At 41.8% G+C, this 20592-nt stretch overlaps 1 protein-coding gene across 1 annotated transcript in view; it reads right to left on the bottom strand.

The window, feature by feature from the left end:
• The window catches only part of LOC136984388 (insulin-like peptide receptor), a 55501-nt gene that overhangs the window by 14693 nt on the left and 20216 nt on the right, over nucleotides 1-20592 (bottom strand). The window lies entirely within an intron of this gene.

The following is a 20592-nucleotide window of genomic DNA, read 5'->3' on the forward strand; positions in this document are numbered from 1 at the left end:
GGGGCTATGATATATGTTATTTGCAATTGATATTGTGTTTGTTAATGAGATAGAGAGAGATTAAAGTTGAGCCATAAAAAGTTAGGAACAGGTTAGAAGGGGAGATTAAAAGTCAGTAGATTTATTTCTTTGATTTCAGATACAGGCTGTTAGAGGAAAAAGAGGAAATTACAACTATTTAGACAACCTATTCAACATATTTACAGGCAGATAATAACCTAGAAGTAATTAGATGACGACGAGAGGTTGAAAAATAAAATAGGTTGGATGGCAAGAGTTCAGACAGTATTATTAGATATTGACAGTGATAGTGATTAGTGATGACATGGAATATAAAAGAAAGAAATGTTAGTGATGTTTCAGGCCTATATAAACAAAGGACAGGTGTAGTAGGCCAACAATAAATCTTCATTTGTATTCTACTTTTGATAGTGCAGAATGTTATATAAATTACCAAATTATGAGTGTCATAAGAATTGTATTTTTGACGCAAGAAATTACATAACTATTTCGTCTCAAATACTATTTCTCACTATACCGAATCAAGTAAAATTGTATAGCACACTATGTAGTGTAGGAAAACCATAGCTTATCTGAAGATAAGCTATGGTTTTCCTAATTACATTGTCATACATATGTAATAAATAAAATAGTAAAATGCAAATTTATTTACTTATTTTACCATTACCTATGTATTCAACAGATATGTTATACTCAGAACATTATGTACAAAATTTTCATTCACAATACGTAGCAATATAACAGTTTTACACAGATCTCTATTTAAAACCTGGATAAATTAAATCGAAAATAAAAATATTTTCAATTTAATTTATCCACATCCTCATCTGTAATTCAAATTATTCTTATTAAATTTTTCTAAAAACCAAATATACTTCTTTAATTTCATATCATGTATAAAGACAGAAAAACATAATTATGAACAAGATTTTTCTTGACAGAACAGTAGAAAAAAAAAAATACAAAAATGCTTGAAAACAGCAAAACTGTCTACTAACCAAATGGATAAACCAACTTCTCACCACAATGCAACTTTAGCGCCAGCTATTGGCAACCTGATTGGTTAACTCTACTTTAGAACATAGCTCAGAGACCAGTCAATACATAAGTCGGAATAAAACAAAATTCGGGGACATAACGCCCCCGAATTTTGTTTTATTCCGTCTTGTGGCCCACACATTTTATAAACGCCGGCTGCAAAAAGAAAATAAACCACAGTTTATGAGAATTCGGCATGCACTACGTTATTAAAGGTGGAGGAAGAATGACGGTGCGGCCGAAGTTCGATTGGCGATCGATTATGGATTCAGGCAATACCAAATTTTCACCATCTGATGCAGCGAGTGTTGCCCATCCAAACGGCACGCAAGTATCTTAGAGGCTATCTTCCAATGTATGCATGGTATGAATTCGAACATTCCACACAAGCCTCCCGTAATCCTCAAATACAGATATTTTGGCATCACCAAAAATAATCTGATCCCCAATTGCGTGGCTTCGGTCTTAATCCTCAACCGTTATGGACAATCCAACTCACAACGGGGGTGGAACCGAAAGTGCCAAAGAACGGGAGTTATAGCCAGATTCATACTGGATCCTCGAGTCAATACAAAATTGGTTTCTAATAGGGCAATTCAAGGTAATACCTCATATTAATGCGAGGCACTACACGACCGAGAACAATTATGAACGGATTCAAAATCTGTCGTGCCAACTCATACAGCGTGATAATTTTGGGAGTCCAAACAGTGTTTTAATTAAGCCCTAGCATAGGGGTTCACCTCTCCACAATATGTTCTTATCGTGCAGCCCTCTTGGTCCTCCAAAAACACGAAAACAATCCTGTTGATTAGGGATTATTATACGCATCACTATACGATCTACGTCAAGTAATTGTCTTGTAGAAATATCATTAAAAAATTGCTATTCAAAAGCATAAAATAATGCAGAGGAGTTCTCCCTAAAGAATTAATTATGTATTTTTTCCTCCCCCTGTAAGATCTACACACTTAGGTATACGAGTTTCTCTCTTTATATAAACTGCAAGCCTTTACTGTAGTAACGTACAGTACTTGTTTACTTTGACGATTCTAAATTTAAAATATAATTACTGTTTTCAAACGACGATCGAGGGAAAAAAATTCGCCCTACCAATTGCAAACCAACGTTTTCCGAATGCAATTTTCCATTTTCTTCCATTCCGCCGAATAGCACGTGGCAGACACGCGTGTTTTTACCGCGATCGCGTCACCTGCCGGCAAAATAAAGGCGGTGCGTTGGCATGTGCTGTATTTTTTCTCGCCCAAAAACCAAAAAATACGGAAACGTTTATAATTTTGACGAACGATTAAATTCGCGTCGGTTCGAATAACGGAACGCGCAGTTAACGCGTCCCACGTGGCGTCTCGAAATATTTCGTCAAAGATGTACAGTACACACGGCCTGCGTGCTTATATAATAAACAAACAGTCGCCGCCGGGAGTTCTTGTTTACGGGGAGGGGGGCAGAAACAGCTAGACTAGGATATGCAGCGCGTCCAGAATTACGAGATTTTTACTGTCTGCCATGGGGTCAATCACCTCGGACGGAGCAAAACAAAACTTAACAGGATGTGCAGACGGCGTGCAAAAGAAAATTCTTGCCAAATTCGCCGCCTTTAAAACGGGTAAATGACCATAAAACACGCCCGTACGCAACGGCGCCCGCTTCGGGACGGTGGCGTGAATAGGTCGACAAGTCCCGAAAAAAAATTTTTTAAATTTAAATTTTAAATAAAGATCGAAAATTTCAGGGGGCGCTACTGTCAGAAAACATTTTTCCTCTTGTAACGCCCCCTGAATTTTAAAACATTATTTTTTATTTTATTTATTTTTTTTTTTTTTGTAAATGCTACTCGTAAACGTTAAATCGGCTGATAATGACGAAAATTACGACCGTCCTTCACTCCGTTTAATAATATAAAACTCGTCGTAGCGTTTCAGTCATTCTGAATCTAATTACCGAGAGCCGCACAAAAGACAATAAGCGGAACCGGGGAAACCCCGTATCCTAACCTTAACCAAGGTCTAACCCGCGATTATATTCGACCATCGGGGTGTGGTTAGGCAGTTGGAATTTTTTCCACACGAGTCAAAAACTATAAACGTATACCACCCATGCCGCTCGATTATCGTCGAGACCCGCGCTACACGTCGTCGCGTAAGCAGCTCACGTAATTCGAAAACGTCCAGCGCGCCCTCCCGCCGAAATCTCGTAAACGTCGTCTCTCTCTCTCTCCCCCACTTGTCGTGACGTAAACAAAATGCTAGGAATTAGAAGTCGGAATAAAAAAATTCGGGGGCATAACGCCCCCGAATTTTGTTTTATTCCGTCTTATGGCCCACACGTTTTATAAACGCCGGCTGCAAAAAGAAAATAAACCAAAACGATAAACACAGTTTACGAGAATTCGGCGCGCGCTACGTTATTACAGGTGGAGGAAGAATGACGGCGCGGCCGAAGTTCGATCGGCGATCGATTAATTAATTACACGAATCGATTCGGTTGTGAAATTTGAAAAGAAAGTGGACGGCATTTAAAAAGAAAAAACAAGAAAAAACAGAGTAAAGTTTTATACAACGATAAACACAGTGTTTTGCTATGACGTAAATTATTCCGATGACAAGTTGTTTAGTCGAGTTGCTGCGATGCGACAGATAATATCGCTTTATCCCCTATATACAAGATTTATACAAATTATCGATTTCTCCCAGATTTATCGTAACTCGGCATGGAATAACGGCTACTTCGTCGCCTCGAGCGACGCGTAGCGGTCTTAAACAACGGGGACGAGAAAACACGATTTAGACGTTCCGCTAACTGACGAAATTTTCAAAAAAAAAAAAAAATAATAGAGAAAATTTAATTAAAAGGTGACTTAAATATATGCATATGCGGAATCGAACACAATACACGTGTTTCGAGTTTAGTCTTTTCATCGAAAACACACGTCCTTCACCTATATATGAGTGGTATAATCAAGAAGGAAGAGTAACGCGGATTCGGTTATTTTCGGATATGACTTTTTGTTCCTGGTCTCTTATAATTGATTTCGTAGAAGTGTATGAAGTGGCCAGATGGATCCCCGTTTTAAAGTCGGAGAGGTTTAAAACATCGAACCGGCCGTAGGAAGAGGGGGAAAACAAAGAAATCGAACCCGGATCCAGCTTATCTTCAAAATGTACATTACCGACCGTCCACTCTACGCGCTGCAATAAACAATAAACGAGTTATGATTTATTTATTAGGAATTGATCTATTTGCAAAAGGATCCCCGAATCTGTTTTACAGTTTGTGGCATTTTCTAAACATCCGCCAGAGGAACAATATGGCAAAATGGGGGAAATGCTACACTTTCGTGCCCTTTTTTTTTTTTTGTTCTTTTGTGGCGAGCGAACACCTACAAACTCGTTCGAGTTAAATAAATGGACGAGACAATACGCGATAGGGTACTCGGGGTTTGAAAAATAAAAATTCATAAACTGAAATTAAAGTGAATTGGTGATTAATGAAACTGCGAAATTGATATATTATTATTATATATAAAAACAAGAAAAATATTAAAGATGGCGAAATGAATGAAAGCTAATTACAAGAACTCGAGGCAGACTTTGCAATTTTTTAATTTTTCTATTTATAGAGCCAACTTATTGATGTAGACTCAAGAATAAAATGCTTTCGCGAGGTGGGAATAAATTTTCTGGCAACCGAACATCTTATTCATCTAGAAAATTCCTCATTCAAAAGAACAATCATCATCATCGGGCCCACCAGTGGATAAAGCCACTGAACACTGGTCGTAGATTCGCGCATCGCAAGTTTTCCGGGGTTTCTTCGTGTTTGTAACACCTAAATAGGGGCCAGTTTCCCATATAAAGTCCTCCCTCGGCAGATCGCCCGCTAGTTGCTTATACAAACGATAATCATCATCATCATCATCAAACCCTAAAAATTCTGCCACGAATAAGAATATAACATTTTTCAATCACCCTTCGCCATCTTCAGGCTTTGTAGGAGGAAATCAATAAGTCGCAGAATTTTTGTAAAAATACGTAAAATTTAAACCTCTCACAAGATTAAAATTAGAAAAACACATCGGCACCCATGGCGGCAATACAAATAATCCAAAAATTATATTTCCGAGAGCAAATTAGAAGAAAAACAATATCCCTCTCAAGGACTATAAAGTTGAAATTCCCGGATAATTACAAAGAACAATGGAAAATAGCGAGATATACGAACAACAAAATTGCAGTACCGTCTTCCGAAAATTCGATATATTCGAGTTATCTACGATCGAGCATGGAATTCGAACTGGCGACAGCAGCATCAAACCTCGATTTAATGTTTGTCATTCGTTCGTTTAAATCGAGTGTTGCGAAAAGAGCGTAGTGCAATGCAAAATCGTACGCATTTAGTAATTCTAAAATATTTGCGGGGAAGATGATTTTGCGTTTTGTGAGAGTATCGCTATTTCGGAGGGCATCGTATCGAGGTTAGTTTGCGCCGATCTCATCCAAAACTGCGAGTTATTTTCTAAGAACTTATTTCTGGCTCTCGAAAGTTCCTTCCCAGATCGAAAATTCCGCTCAAATTTCTATTCGTTTTTTTTTAATAAAACGACAATCATTTCTGGTATGTCAAGAATCTCGCCGCCTGTATGCAAATTAGGACGGTTAAAAATGACACGAGAAGGAACTCCCGTTTAATTTTTAACTTTGTGTGTGTGTGTGTTTTTATAACGAATGTTTTCCTTGTTTACGGAAGTTATATTCGCCAAAATCCGTATATAATTAGGTCTCCATCTTTTGCAAATCGTCTTATCGGAACCTAGTTTTAAACGAGTCTCACGTGACCAAACCTCTCCCGCATACATTATCCTGTTTGTAATCATTTTGTCCACGTATGTACTGTACATCCTCGTCTTGCAGCGTCCCCATTTTATAATTCTCAATAAGAAAACCGTCCGGCTCGATCGAATATCCCTGAAGTCCCCTAACAATGCGCCAACTCCTCCTATTATCTCGTTTACACGGCATCAACCCAATCCTCCAGCTGAATGGCCTTTACCACTTCTCCCTTCTTAGAAGCGAAAACGGGTCGAATAACTCCCAGATGGGCTCGTCCCTTCATATAACAAAACTCATTAACTCTACCTCCAAATAACGAATCGTTTTCTTATCGTTTCACCGTAACTAATCATAATTTCAATCACTATATATAGCCTAGGCGCGAAGCGATTACACGGAGGTAGCGACGCGACGACCGTAAAGACAATCGCAGTAGAAGGGTATTTATTATGTTATGCCAAAACAAATAATTTGTTGAACCTAAGAAGTTTTGTTTAATCTACAATTCGCATAATTTAAAGTGCATGCGATGCGATTACGCATCGCAACGCTCGTAACGACGCAGGGACAGTAGTTAGTCGGTACGTTACCGCGCGACGCGACTGCTTGCGTTGAATCGCGTATTTCACGTGCAAATACAGTGGGTAACACTCGTGTTCCTCTCTCGTTATTTACGAAAAGCTCTTAAAATAACTCAAAAGAAAGTTTTACGAGAAATAAATGATATTCTTTTGGTATAAGCCCAAGCGATACGACAACGCGCGTCGATCTAATTGGCATTTAGCAGCTTTACGACGAACGTCACGCGCTCGAGTGACGAAAATTGAGCAGAAACACGTGACTAAAAGCGGAAAAAGCTTTTCTTTTTAATTAGGAGAGTTATTGACCACCATTGCAGGCTTACAAGGGAGAACCAGAAGACAGAAACACGCGCATCTCCCTCTTCGATTCTCTCGAATACGCCAAGCTCCAGCAAAGATTATTAAGGGGGAAAAAATTCCCACAGCCACTCCCGCTTAACCGATAAGGGTCGTCTTCGATGACGTGAGAACCGACGAGACGCAATAGCAAATAGTAAACAACACCAGCCGAGTCTAATGTAGAAATTCGGGTGAGGGGAGCCGAGGGGAGAGAAAAGGAGGAGGAGTAGAAAGCGAGTGTGGAAATAACTTTCTCGCAGACGTATCGAGGCGATATCTGCAATGTTATTTTTCCAAGTAAGGAAAAAAAGTAATAATAATAATAATAAATAAGAAATAAAAACGGGTGAAAGTCCTAGAGTGGCGGGGTTGGCGCGACCGGATTCCCGGAACGAGCTTCTATAATGTCTACTATCGCCAGCTTTCGTCTGTGTGGTGCGATGTACCAGAGCGGTCGTCGCGTCGCTCTAACCGTAATGTCACACAACCGGGACCACACCCTGTCTGCGCCATCAACCAAACTAGGTTTCCATGTCTCTCGCATATATAACGCGCGCGTTTCCTTTTCCCTCCCTTTATCAGCTCCCAAAACAAAACACAAGAATACTCCCTCCCGCCCCGAACCGAACTTTAAGGGGAAAAAAATCCTCTGCGATACACGCACACGCCTACAACATAACAGCGCCCCTATGTCAAATACCCGAAACCCCGGCCATCTGGCAGCACTTCACTCAAATCGGGCGAAGGCAGCGACAGTTTTAAAAAAACGTAATGAATTTTTAAAACTAATTTGGGAAAAAAGTAATAATAATAATTAATATTTTAAAATTTTTAACGGGATAATACGACTAGTTCTCTAAAGTGACACCAGCCGGCGCGCTGACTTGTTTACAATTTTCTGCACTCTTCGCTCCGTCACGTGATGCTGGCACGATAGCGAATCCAGGCATGCGCAACAAGCGGCTCGAGTTCGTGTCGACTTGGGCGAAAAGTACACACGAGTATTAATATATAAATAAATAATTTTTTAAACGCGTTTTAATCAAACTCTTAAATTTAACAACAACAACGGCGCCGGCGCCATCTATATCCCTCACCTATAGTCGCAATACTATAGGTGAGGGATGAAGTCACGTGTCGAATTTGAATGGACGGTCCGTTTCTTGTTATCCGTACGAGTCGACTGACCGGATGCGAATGGGAATAAATGATATTAAGTAAACAAAGCGAAACAGGAAAAAAATACGTAATAATAATAATAATAATAAAGACAAGACGTTGTCTCCTTTGTCGATAGGAGGGGACAAAGTGCAAAGAAACTGCACCAGAGCCAAGCACAAGACTGCAGCGCGGAAGAAAAGTAGGTCAGTGGGGTTCCAGAAATACTTGTTCTTTAATGTTTACGTATTTTGATTAGGCTTCGTGTGTCACTCTTATCCCGAGTTTCGTATACGCCAGACGGCAATCTCCTTACGAACACCATTTCCTTTGTCCGATTGTCTAAGAAGAAAAAAAACACGTCACCAAATCCGACCATTCATCAACAGCTCATTGAGAAAATATTCCCATAAAAAAAAAAAATATATATATATATATATATATATATATCCTTCCGCCTAATTGGAAATTTAAATACGCAAATCCTCTCCTCCGATTGGCCGATTTACGTATTTCGAAATATCTGCGACAACGTTGGTCGGCCAATCGCATTCGAAAACGTTTTTCGAAATTTTAAAAATTTCGCCGATCGTTTATTGGTCGAAATTCGAAAATGGTGGTGAAATGGGTTGGCGTTTTAATTGTTTCATGCTTACACTTAATTAAAGCTAAACACTTGTGATCTTATCCGTCGAGAACAATCGATGAAGTACGCTGATTAGATAATAATGTTTATATCGAGAGGCACTGGCGTTAATGAACAGAATTTTCTTCCTCTTTTTTTTAATCCCTATCGCCAGTGGCGGATTACGCAATTCGCGCGCACCTAGGGCCTAGTCGTCTCGAGAGGCCTCAAAAATTACATAGCAGAAAGACGATGTGCCTCTTAAAACTTAAGTGAACGTTTATAAACCCCTGCATGAACAGTGACGCAACTCGTAAATTGACGATTTTGTTGTTTTTTTAAAACACTTACATAAAGGGCCTTATAACAAAATCGCGCCTAGAACCTCAAAAAAACATTATAATCCGATATTGCCTATCGCGGATTCCAAGCAGACTCTTTGTATACCTTTTTAGTGTTACGTAAGAGGATTATGTTCCTTTTGAGGTCCTAGCCGTAATTTTGTTATAAGGCCCTAGGCGCGCGCCTTTGGGCAATCCTCCGCTGATAAGATCCGTAGAAAATACAACCGACGTTCGATCCATACGGGATTGCTAGACAATACTTCTACGAGGCCCCGAAGTGTTTCGGTTAAAAAGAATTCTGCAACGGAAACTGTTTTATACTAGAAAATTCCCTTTTTCTAGAACGTTAACGTGTGTATTTTATTAGTTTCCATTAGTTCTGGAGCGGAGTTTCTAGAATTAACCAATCGAATCAGAAGAATCCTAAAACTAATCGCTTTCTTCTAGAGTATTTTAAACTCTAGAAATTTAAAGGCAAGTAGTAAGTAGATTACGGCTCGCTTTTTAAACACAGAAATTACAAGACTTTCCAATTTTCAAGCGGAAATACCATAGTACGTTCTTGAAAAAGCTGGAGTTAGTAAATCCCGTGTACTTAATGGCAGCGGTTATGTAAAAAAAAAAATCCTACTTCTAGAATAAATACACATACCAAACGTCCGATTCTAGATAACTTTTATGCTCTAATTCTAGAAGAAAAAATTATTGTCTTCGGGAAATAACGAGAAATCTACGATATAAACTAGAAAAAAAAAACACTTTTCTTGTACAAAATACAACTGTTTATACTGTACTATTGCAGATAAAGTAGTGTGAAAGATGAATCTAAGCGCGCACAACCAGTTTAAAACAAAATAAAATAAATCCCGCGTATTGCTAAGAAATTATAAACCATGAAATATCGTATCCCGATTTTCTAGAAAAATAACTAGAGTAGAAACCATTTCTTATATTCTTAGTATAAAACCGTAGACCAGAAAATCCGAGAACCGAATCAATGAATGGAATTGCAGTCGAGCCCTGGCTAAATTCGATCTAGCGATATGAAAATTCCCATCGATCCCTCCCCTCCCTCGAAGAAGAGATACGTTCGCAAATTGAATGAAGCCCGTTATTACACTAGACAGGGGTATTAGAATCCGAGTGTAGAAGCTGTATTATTTTCCATTCAAGGCACCCACCGCCGAACATAAAGAATCTAATCGCATTAAAGCCCATTTTATGGCAGAACTTCGCCCCCTCGTTTTAAGAGCTTTCCACGTTCAATACCGTAATTAACGCCTATCGAGCGGCTAATAAAACTGAAGTTATCTGAAGCAGGGGGAGGGGTTGGAAGAAGAGCACGGGAGCCGGGCAATCGAGCGAGAAAAACAATGCAAATTCTCCCCCCTCCCCGTTTACAGCGCGAGTCATCCTTGGCTCCGTCTGGGAAAACCCGTAATGGGTCACGATTAATACTTTGTTATTATTTATCATTCTTAAGAGCAGCCTTCAATTGCCTCTCCCCCCGCCTTTTGACACGTCGAGCAAGTATTACACCTGTCCACCTTCGTGGTATCTGGCAAGTATGCCCTCGTCCGGGCCTATGAATAGTATCGGATGTAACAAAGTGATAGCTGGTACGAGAGTCGAATGGCAACACAGTATATGGGTCAGTAACCAGTCGGTTAATAGCCGGCAAACAACGGTAACGACAGCAATGCCCCCCCCCTTTGAAAACAGATGATTTAAATCAGACTACGGAGCTAGATTTAGGTGTCTTAACCTCGTTTAAGTTTCTTCTGACTGAATTAGGAAAGCATCTAAACTTTTTCACGCCTTCCGATATCGAGACGACGCCCAGTAATTATACTGAAAAGCGTAAACACTATACATATATATCTATATCTATACGGTGTTTTTTTTTTTATTCTGGTTGCTTCAAACACGAGTGCCGAAGGTCTTTAGTATGTAGGATGGCATGTAATTATAAAAGCATTAACAGTTCGATCGCATCGGCCTTCTATTATGCTGCCATAACGTCGCCTTGTTTACCGGGAGTCAACCTTGGAAACATGGGAATAATTCGGTGTTTTATTTCCGACACACGAATAAAACCAGTGAACTGACAATAAATTTATCCGATTTGGAGACCTTTGCAAGAGGAATGCCGTCAGCATGCGATATCTTCCACGAGAAAGTATCGTCGTTACGCAAGAATGATGGCGGCCCAAGTCTCTAGCCAGGTCGTACGCCGAACAAAATGAGGGATATCTACAGAGCAACAACGGATATCGACGACACAAAGGGGCATCTACAATGCTTAATGCGGGCTTTACATCACACGATAAAGAAATATACGCAACTTATGGACACGGCTAACTTATCGACAGTAACTTACGGTGCCGACGAAACACGCGAATTACAGATAACGTAAAAAAGGATGACGTCGACAATATTACGTATAAAGGAAATACACATAACTCTGTTTTCCCAAACTTTTCGGACTACTTCCCCCTTCTAGCGTATATATTTCTTGTTTCAAAATAGATTTTTCTCCCCGCGTCTTCCAATACCTTCATCACTCCTCGCATTTCAGCACCCCCTTGGAATAACTGGTATGACTGATAACTAATTACTGTATATTTGAAAATACCGGCAGTATAAAGGTGTAAAATCATAAAATATGTCCGGATAGTAGAGTATCGTCAACACAAAGTAACATGTTGCTCCTTCTACAGATGCACAAGCGCTAAAATTAAGGGAGGAACACCAGAAGAAAAAAAAAATCCAGTAAAGCAGACAACGCGCGAAGACTAAAGTTAGGAAAACATAACACTAGAAATATTGAGAAAATAAGCACGAGCATAACAGTATCTTGTCCCCCGAGCACCACCGCAAAAAGATAGATACAGACTAACAAGACACAGACAGATGGAACAAACTAGGTAATAAGAATGTGGTTTAAATTAAGAAAGCCCCCATAACGTAACAGGAAACAGGAAGCGGCACGAGAAAAGGGGAGGATCGTCAACGACACACACAGACACAGACAAAAACTAACAAACAAAAAAAAGGATTCCACTATTAGCAAACATCGTTAAAAGTTAAATATCGTCAACAAAGGAAGCATACAATCAACGAAACGGAATATCTTTTTAAAAAACAGAATAAAAAAAACACAGAGCGAACTATTTTCTTTATTTCTATTTTATCGGCACAACACGCAAACGTATCGAGTAGTGTGTATGTCCGACACCGACCGAGGGGGGAGAGAGGAGAGAGAGAGAGAGAGAGAGAAAGAGAGCGAGGGGGAACGTAACAGTTAACTATAGTTTCCTATTCCAAATCGTAAAAACATAACAGTAAAGAATCTGGCACGTTGCCCAAACCGAAGACAAATGTTGTACTGAGTAGCCGTGAAAAGACACGTAAATAAATCATTGGAAACGACGAACTACTGTCTCGCTCCGTCTCTTAGAGCATCGCAATTGGCAAATTTTTTGAAGCGCCACATAAATAAAAACCCCGAAAAAAATCGCCCGTTCTATCAGATCGAACAGTAGCGAGTGACGATAATCTTTACGCAAACACTACTTTTAAAATCTTTAATTTCGCGCGTACTAGAAGAAACGTGAAAATAATAATTAAGGGGGATTCTCGAGGTTGAATCCAGTGTTTAAATCGAATATACGTCACGCGGGCGCACTTGAATGTAAAAATAATCTCGAAAGAATCCAGCGTCACGTCATACGTAACCGCTTAGTCACGTCGCTGGAGTAGTGCACAAATTGCGGAAGTGGCGATGCTTCCTATATTCTGCCGGTGTTAAAAGAAATTGTAGCAGTCTAGACTAAATAAATATTTAAACAACCGATTCAGAAACGAGGGTTTTTTCTTTTTTTCAAAATAATACAAACAAAGCCCCACTTTTCAAAACCAGACAATAAGCTGAAAGGCATCTAGGTCAATCCCTAGAGAGAAACTAGGGGAGTGGAGGGAAAAAAGCGTGTGTAGTAGCGAGAAAATGCGCATTTGTTACGTGTGGGCGCGCGCGCGCGCGACAGTGTACGAGAAACGCGCTTGCTCCTTCGGATGTTCATTCACACACGGGAAGTGCGCAGAGTTGGCGTACGGACGGGCTAAGGCCGCGCATGTACGCAATCGGGAGTGAAAAATAATAAAGAAAACAAACACGCAGCGACAATTTGTAACAGTTTTAGTTGATTAAATAAAAAATAAATAAATAAATAAAAAACCAAAAAGGAAACCAGAACAGATAATGAGATTAAATAACACGAGCCGCGTAAACATCCGAACACCGACGCGATAATTACGAGTAAGGCGTTATTCGGGGGTGGTGCCGCGTTACACACATCCACGCTGTAAGCGGGGGTGCCGAGGGGCGCTTCGATATAACAAAACCGTTGGGAAATCCGAAACCCCGTAACAGACGCCGGCATCCCCCCCCCGAAAGCCGAAGAATTATGCAGGAATGCCAAAATTATCCTTAACACCCTCGCACTCAGCGGTAATTTATGATGAGTCACACGCTCTTTCCTACGCGTAAACAACGTGACATTTCGCTACCGGCTCTAACGTTCCAAGAAGGAAAACAAATAATAAAAAAATAAAATAAATCGCCGAAAAATTATTAAAGACGTGGCCGCAAGATGGCCACCGACCGTTACCGCACGTTCTTATGGGATTTCGACAAATCGGAGCGCTTTTTTTCCACTTTTAAACGAGAGCGACGAAGCGAGTAGCGACGAGGATCGCCTCGCCTAAAAAAATCGTCATTAATAACTTGAGAAATTTTTTTTTGGCGTAAACTTGGAGGAAACTTTTCTAGTAATAAAATTAGGCGGAGAGAATTAAATTTGGGTGATATCAACCGGTTGGCCAAATCTCCATCGTCTTTCCCCCCCTTCTCCTTCTCACTTGACCCGCCTCCGACCGAGCGATGATCGCGCGGCGTTATTGTCTGGCCGCAGAGTCATTAATAATCCTCGCAGCGATGATCGCGTGATTCCTACCTGCGATCTCGTTGTTGGTAATTAAGACAAATGAAGGGACTATGTAATGATGATAAATCGATTTCGTACATTTCGCCCCTTCTCTCTCTGTGAATGACCAAAAAAAAAAAAAATGTAGGAAAAAAGATGCGCGCCGCGCCTAACGGAAACGAAGGCGGAATGACGGTACTGACTGGGAACTTTTTAAACCCACCGAAGCGCGTTACGCCACCGCGGAGGCGCGCGGCGTTACGCGTATTCGGCGGGCCGATTAGGAAATTAATTCCACCGAGCGTACGAAACGGCAGAACGACGTTTCTTAAATCCGTCAAGCGGCGAAACTGCTCTCAAACCCCTTACGCGGACCATAAAAGCCGGAGTTATTGATTGTCTCGAAATCATTTTGATCACCTCAGCGGTCGTTTAACTGCGTTAAACCGAGCAGTACTAACAAATTAAGCTCGCTTTGACATCCCTAACGATGCGCTAGGGGATTTCCCCGCTCCGCCTTCATTAACCGACGTCCTGTGTTTCTGTTTATGTGTTTTTCGTCATTTAAGAAATTCAAAATAAAATAAAGCCGGAGGAACACGACCTTAGTCCGCAATTCACCCTCCCTCCAGTGACGCAACGCGTAAAACTGCTCCAAAAAGAAAGAAAAAAAAACAATAGTGGAACGATAACCTGTCTAGAACGAACGTGACGTATTGCTAAATTCGTTTCGGGGGGCGTTATCGTAAATTAAGATCAGATAACCGTGTCGATAATTCCGCTAGGGTCCCCCCTACTCTCGCGGTCACAAAAAAAATAAATAAAAAATGCCAACGTTGCACAAACGGTAACACGTAGCCTGCACATCACACAGATTTACCCACCTGTATTATTTCTATATGACCTATATTCCTGACCTAATTATTTACGAAACCAGAAAGATTTTCCACTTAACTACCCCCGTTTTTTTATTTTATTTCTCTAAAATGCCACGAGAGATCCGGCTCCTTACAATGGCGCGTAACGCGATAGCGGCCGAGTCTTCGATACTCGCTCGAATCTGCCACAGAAACAACGGCGCGTAATAAGGATCGAACTGATCGATGCTAACGCGATTTTTAAGCTGGTGGCCCCGGGGGGCGCGTAATACGATAACGCGCCGTGGCTATCGCCAGTCACGTGACGAGCGAGGCAACACTCTTTCGTCCGCCCTCCCCCCTTCTGTAACTCTCGAAAGATAACGTCGTCGTTGAGGAACTTCACTTTCTTTCGCGGCGATAGCGAAAGGGGAACGAAAAATCGATGAAAGGAGAGCCAATTTTAAGGCGATAAAAATTACTTTCTCTCGAAGAAAGAAATGAAAAGCGCGCGCTTTAAGGCGACGTCATCCCCCTCCTCGCGCCTACGAAGCAGAGGTAGGACGAGGGGCGCGCGGCGCCTGTGTACACGAACGATTTGAGGCCCCGGTCACGGTTTTCAGACGTGCGTGACTAATATCACGCAAGCAACCTTAAATTTAGACTTTAACGTCGTGATGAAAACACGGCCTCCATTTTTTTCTCTCTCTCTCAGGGAACCACCGATTTAGAAGGCGGCCCGCTCACGTGACCGGCCTGGCTTCACGTGAGTTCCCGATTAAATTATGCGCCACTCCAAGAGACAAATTCGCCGGGCCTTTTATGACAATTTCATTTCTTTTTTCTTATGTAATTAAAGCGATGGCAAAACCACTCTCCTCGTCACACCGCGTTACGTAATCGAAACCCCCCTCGTTATCTCCAAACGCGGGAAAGTTCTACTCCCACAGCAACGGAGGGTCACGACCTGGCACAGCCAAGGTCACCATTCCAAGGTCAGTCTAGTCTGGCGGGAATCTCCTGTCCGTCTCGCTAGAGGTAGACTTTTTGTAATTCCGTAACAGCCATTCCGATTCGACGATTCGTATAACCGGGCCACGCGCAGACGTATTAAAAAAACAGCCATTGTCTCCTCCCCCCCGCTTCCCGCAATTCGTTCTCGTCTTAACGCGACAAAAAAAACGCTATACAGGGGTCCGTCTCCCTCGCGCGACGTCGAATAATTGGTAAGTTTCCTTTGGCAGAGCGAGACGTATCGCTTGACCCGATCGATCAAAAATTCACTTTCGCTCGGACTCCGGGTGTTTCGGGGGGGCCAGTCCTGGAAGGCTCCCCCGCTCCGCAACCTCGTGATAATGATTGGACACTTGAAGAGGCGATAAGGCTTTCGAAACATTCTCTTCGGCTGATTTCTCTTTATGATATATTTTCCAGTAGCCGACGTTTGTACGTCGAAGGTCGTCTTGTTCCCGCTGGCCAAGAGTTTAACAAACTCGTCTAAACAATGTACGGGCACGGTCACGTGACGGCACGCAACGCCTCGTACGTGAATTCAATCTTTTATGAGATTCTAGTACCGTTCCCTTCCGCCAGGAGTCCAGTCCTGCGCGTGTTTAGGAATGCTAATCTCCGCTGACGTAGCGGCTACGTCATTTTATTGACTCCCCACTGATTCTTCTGTGTTTTCCCCTGCTTTATTTTCGATATCGACTTAAGACTTTTCGCCCCCTCTCCCTTCCTTCCCCTCCCGCCGGGATATTTATAACTCGATAAAGTTTTGAACTTTTGCCGTCGGTCTGGAAGCCAGACCCGTCGGGGAAATGGGCCGTCACGTGCCCAGAATTTCGGCGAAATTTCCTCTTCGAGCCGGAAAAAAAATACGAAGCAGAAACCAGCATCCCGCGCGCGGCGTAAAACAAGTAAATAAAACGCCGACTACGGCGCCTCTTTCCCCCTGGCGGTTGTCGACAAACGAACGCCGTAGCGCTACCTTTTTTTTTTTTTTTTTTTCTTTTCTGCCCTTCCCTCTCTTATATAAAAGAACTCAATAAGATAAAAGGCAAATGGCTTAAGATAAACTTACTGGAAGAGTGTCGCACGGAGAGACGACATGGGAAAAGAAGTGGCGAGGAGGAGGGAAAAAACGTATAAAATTCCTGCAATTTCCCCAGAAAGAAAAATATTACGTTATGTTATATATAAAGTGCGACAATGCAATTTTTCCCCTACTTTTTAATCTTGAACAAATAGTATTTTACCAGTTTCCGAGCAAACAGAATGCCATTTGACTCAGCTCGAAACCATCTTTCCTCCCCTCGCACAAAAGCAGAGGAGCAAACCATATTTAGAAACCAAACTAAATATTGACTCGCCGCATCCAGAGCAATGCATCGTCTTTCAAAAAGCTACGGATACTTTACGAAAAGTCGAAAATATTTAATAGAACTTCCAACCCCCTCGTCCGTTTCTCCGAATTCTCGCTCCCTCTCCATCGATTCTCGTTTTTTTCTTCCCTTCTCTAATTATTTTTACTTCGCCTCTTCGCTCGACGGGAGGAGGAACGGATTCGGGAGGGCCCAGATAAGGAAATTGGGACAAGTGAAAGCCAGACGTCTCGCAGTGCCAGGATTCAATGAGACCATGACCAAATGTTCCAATTACCATCCACGACGAACGTATGCGATTTCACGCGCTCGTCACGTACAGCGTAACTCCCCCCGTTTTTTCTCGTCTTACGTTCGCCAGACACACGAACCGACGACCTGCGCGAGACAAAAATCGAGTTTCGCGGGGGGGGAGAAACGACATAGAAAAAAACAGTCGCGAAACTCGTTGAAATGAACGAGAAGTCGGCGGAACGACACGAGAAAAACATTTCTCCCGCAAAAAACCCGAAAATGGCGACGATAAAAACTCGAATTGTTTAATTCTCGGTCATTTAACGCGTGTAAATGATCGATAATTTGATTTTAAAAAGCCGAAAGGGTGAGAGAGAGAAAGTAATGGAGGGCGGAGACACCTGCAACAATTCAGAAGTCATTCCGCACACTTCGAAGTAACAATCTGCTTTGTTTCCGCTATTATCTACCGCGAGACGACAACAGAAAGTATCAAAACGGCACGAAAAAACAAGCAGTTATTTGCAAAATCGACAAATTTCCGACAATAACAACACACGAAACACCTGAAAACAAATAGGCAGACAGACAAATGAAGACACGAGAGAGAGAGAGAAACAAACACGAGGATGGGGGAAAAAACAGTGGCTCGAATCTCGTGTTGTTTTCGAAAAGTCAAGTGACAAAAAATACCGTCGAACGGCGAAAAATATCTCCGCCGAACTGATATATTTCCGAAGAAAACATAGGAAAATCTCCCGGGAACGCCCACAGATAACCTCCTATCTCCGTCTATCTCTCTGTCACCCACCCAACGAAATCCCATCCCTGGATGGTTCCAAAAGGCCGTAAACAAAACTGTTTTCGCGAAAATAACAGGTAGAAAACAGAGGGGGAAGAAACGGATGTTTTCGGAAAATGCGCGTGCCGGCCAAAAGCTAGTCTACCCATAATACCCGGCGGTAGATTTTTCGACCCAGTCCGCCCCGATTACAGAAACACGAGGTCAGGAAACTCCCGGATTTCGTAAACAAGTAATGAATGAACAGAGAAAAGGTCGAAGGAAGAAGAAATATCACCGCTCCAAGGTCTTAAAATAAATGATATTTTTCGTCGGAATTCTAAATAAAAAAAAAAAAATGGCTTGGCGTCAGGTGGAAAGGAATCGTCGGGACGGGACGGAAAGGAGGGAAAACCTCGTACGGAGATTCGATTATCTAACTTCCCCCTATTTTCTGCCTACCTTGGACATCTTCCTTTCACCTGTTCCGTGTAGATATTATACCTGCCAAATTGGATCATATCCAATCCAACCGGCAGATTTCCGGGATGAAAATAGACGGCATCCCCTTTTTGGAAACTGGCGATGCAAAACAATGAGTCCATCAACACTCATCCGAAAACTATGGCAAAATCTTTGCTCTCCTATCGGAACGTTTCTTCCGCTAATTTACAAAATATCGGCCCTAAAATTAAAAACAAAAAAATCATTTTTTTTAAATATGACGGCCGCTCCCCCGCTACAGCGTTTCGCAACTTGCGCTGTAGCAGGATTCCCCCGCAAGCCATCCGTTTCTAGAGCATTCGGCGTAATCGAGGACTCCGTAACAACCCGAAAACAACGTTGTTATTACCGAATTAACGGTCCTCGACCTTTGCTCGAGCATCCGTTTGAATTCTTTTGGCAATTCCGAGACAGGTCACGCTTCTGGGTTGTGATCAAAATAAAAAAAGTGCACCGCTCTATCGATTTCTTGACCCGGCATTCAATCCGAAATTCGTAAACTCGACCCTCTTAACTCCATAAAATGTCAACAGATTCTCCCAGAGCCTTTGGAACGGCAGAATCTGTGGAATACAAAGTTTCCTCTCGAAATCCCTCCGAAACCCTACTTCTTTTACCACCGTAATGGTAAAAGATACAAGAGCAAAACGTAGTATAGTGTGCCGTGTCCCTATATCACAACTGTACAGGGGCACAATATACCATGCTGATGTAAGTTTACAGAGATGAGAATATTATACCACCATTCCTCGAGTTCTATTCCCTATGGGGCTTAAAAACCATAGTATAGCCTAATTACCCAAGTAACAGTAGTTTTAAGACCATAGATTCTTATTTTCACCAATCTTACAAGCTCCTATATTCACATAAACGAGTTCCTCCTGAGATTCTGCCTCCATAAGTTACGTATTCAATCTAATTCCCATGAAAATCAATAAATTCTTAAAAGATCCGTGTTACGGGGGTCCTCTCTTCAACCATAGACACTCGATGGATTCTACTCGAGTATTCTGAAATTCCTTCTATATGTAACCCCGAGAAGTCAATGGTTTCTAGCTCCGAACTGCCTGAGGAATTCTGCAAAGGGGTTAGAATTATTCCACTTAGGGGAGAGTAACTTCCGCAACGCGTACTCTACACATAACACAAGTACGCATATAATTAAAAAGCAAAACAAAAAAAAAACACCTGAAGAAACACGAAGCCCGTTTCGCTTTCGAGAAAAAAAAAGGAGGGTGGAAGAGTCTACATCCTGTCGGATGTCTTCACAAAAGGCAACGACCGCAAAAAAACAGGGAGCGGAGGGAACAAAATGTCTGTCTGTCTATATTTCTCATTGATTCATTGGTATAGCCAGCTTTCCGAAACAGGAAGAAAGGGGTGCCACTACAGTAAGAAACACCCGAATGCCGATAACGAACGGCCGCAACAACGAAACAACACAGTAAACAAGGGAGATCCGTCCCGCAACGCGTATACGTGCGATCGAGCGAATCAATGAGCAAGAAATTAAACCGCGACAACTCGCGTGGAACCACGGTGCAGAGTAATGGCGAATTAGCAGAATTTGCAGAAGCAGTCTTTAAATTTAAAAAAAGCTGTTCCCAATACGTCATTTATTATTACTTCCAGGAGAGGGAGTATGAAGTAAACAACTTCCATTATCCATTTACAAATGGCGGAACTTGTTTACTGGTACGGAGCAGAAGATCGCTAGCGGGTTAGGAAGGGGGAGAGGAAACACGCGCCCAGAGTTAATGATCGATCGAAACCATTGATCTACCTTCGAAAAAAAAGACGTTTAAAGAAAAGGGGGGAGACGTCGCGTGTACTCGACGACCGAAACCTTACAAAACTACACGTGCGCCTTCGAGACCAAAGAAATGCGCTT

Source organism: Centruroides vittatus, unplaced genomic scaffold, assembly GCF_030686945.1.
Source record: "Centruroides vittatus isolate TY-2023 unplaced genomic scaffold, ASM3068694v2 contig_120, whole genome shotgun sequence".
NCBI classification, from domain to species: Eukaryota; Metazoa; Arthropoda; class Arachnida; order Scorpiones; family Buthidae; genus Centruroides; species Centruroides vittatus.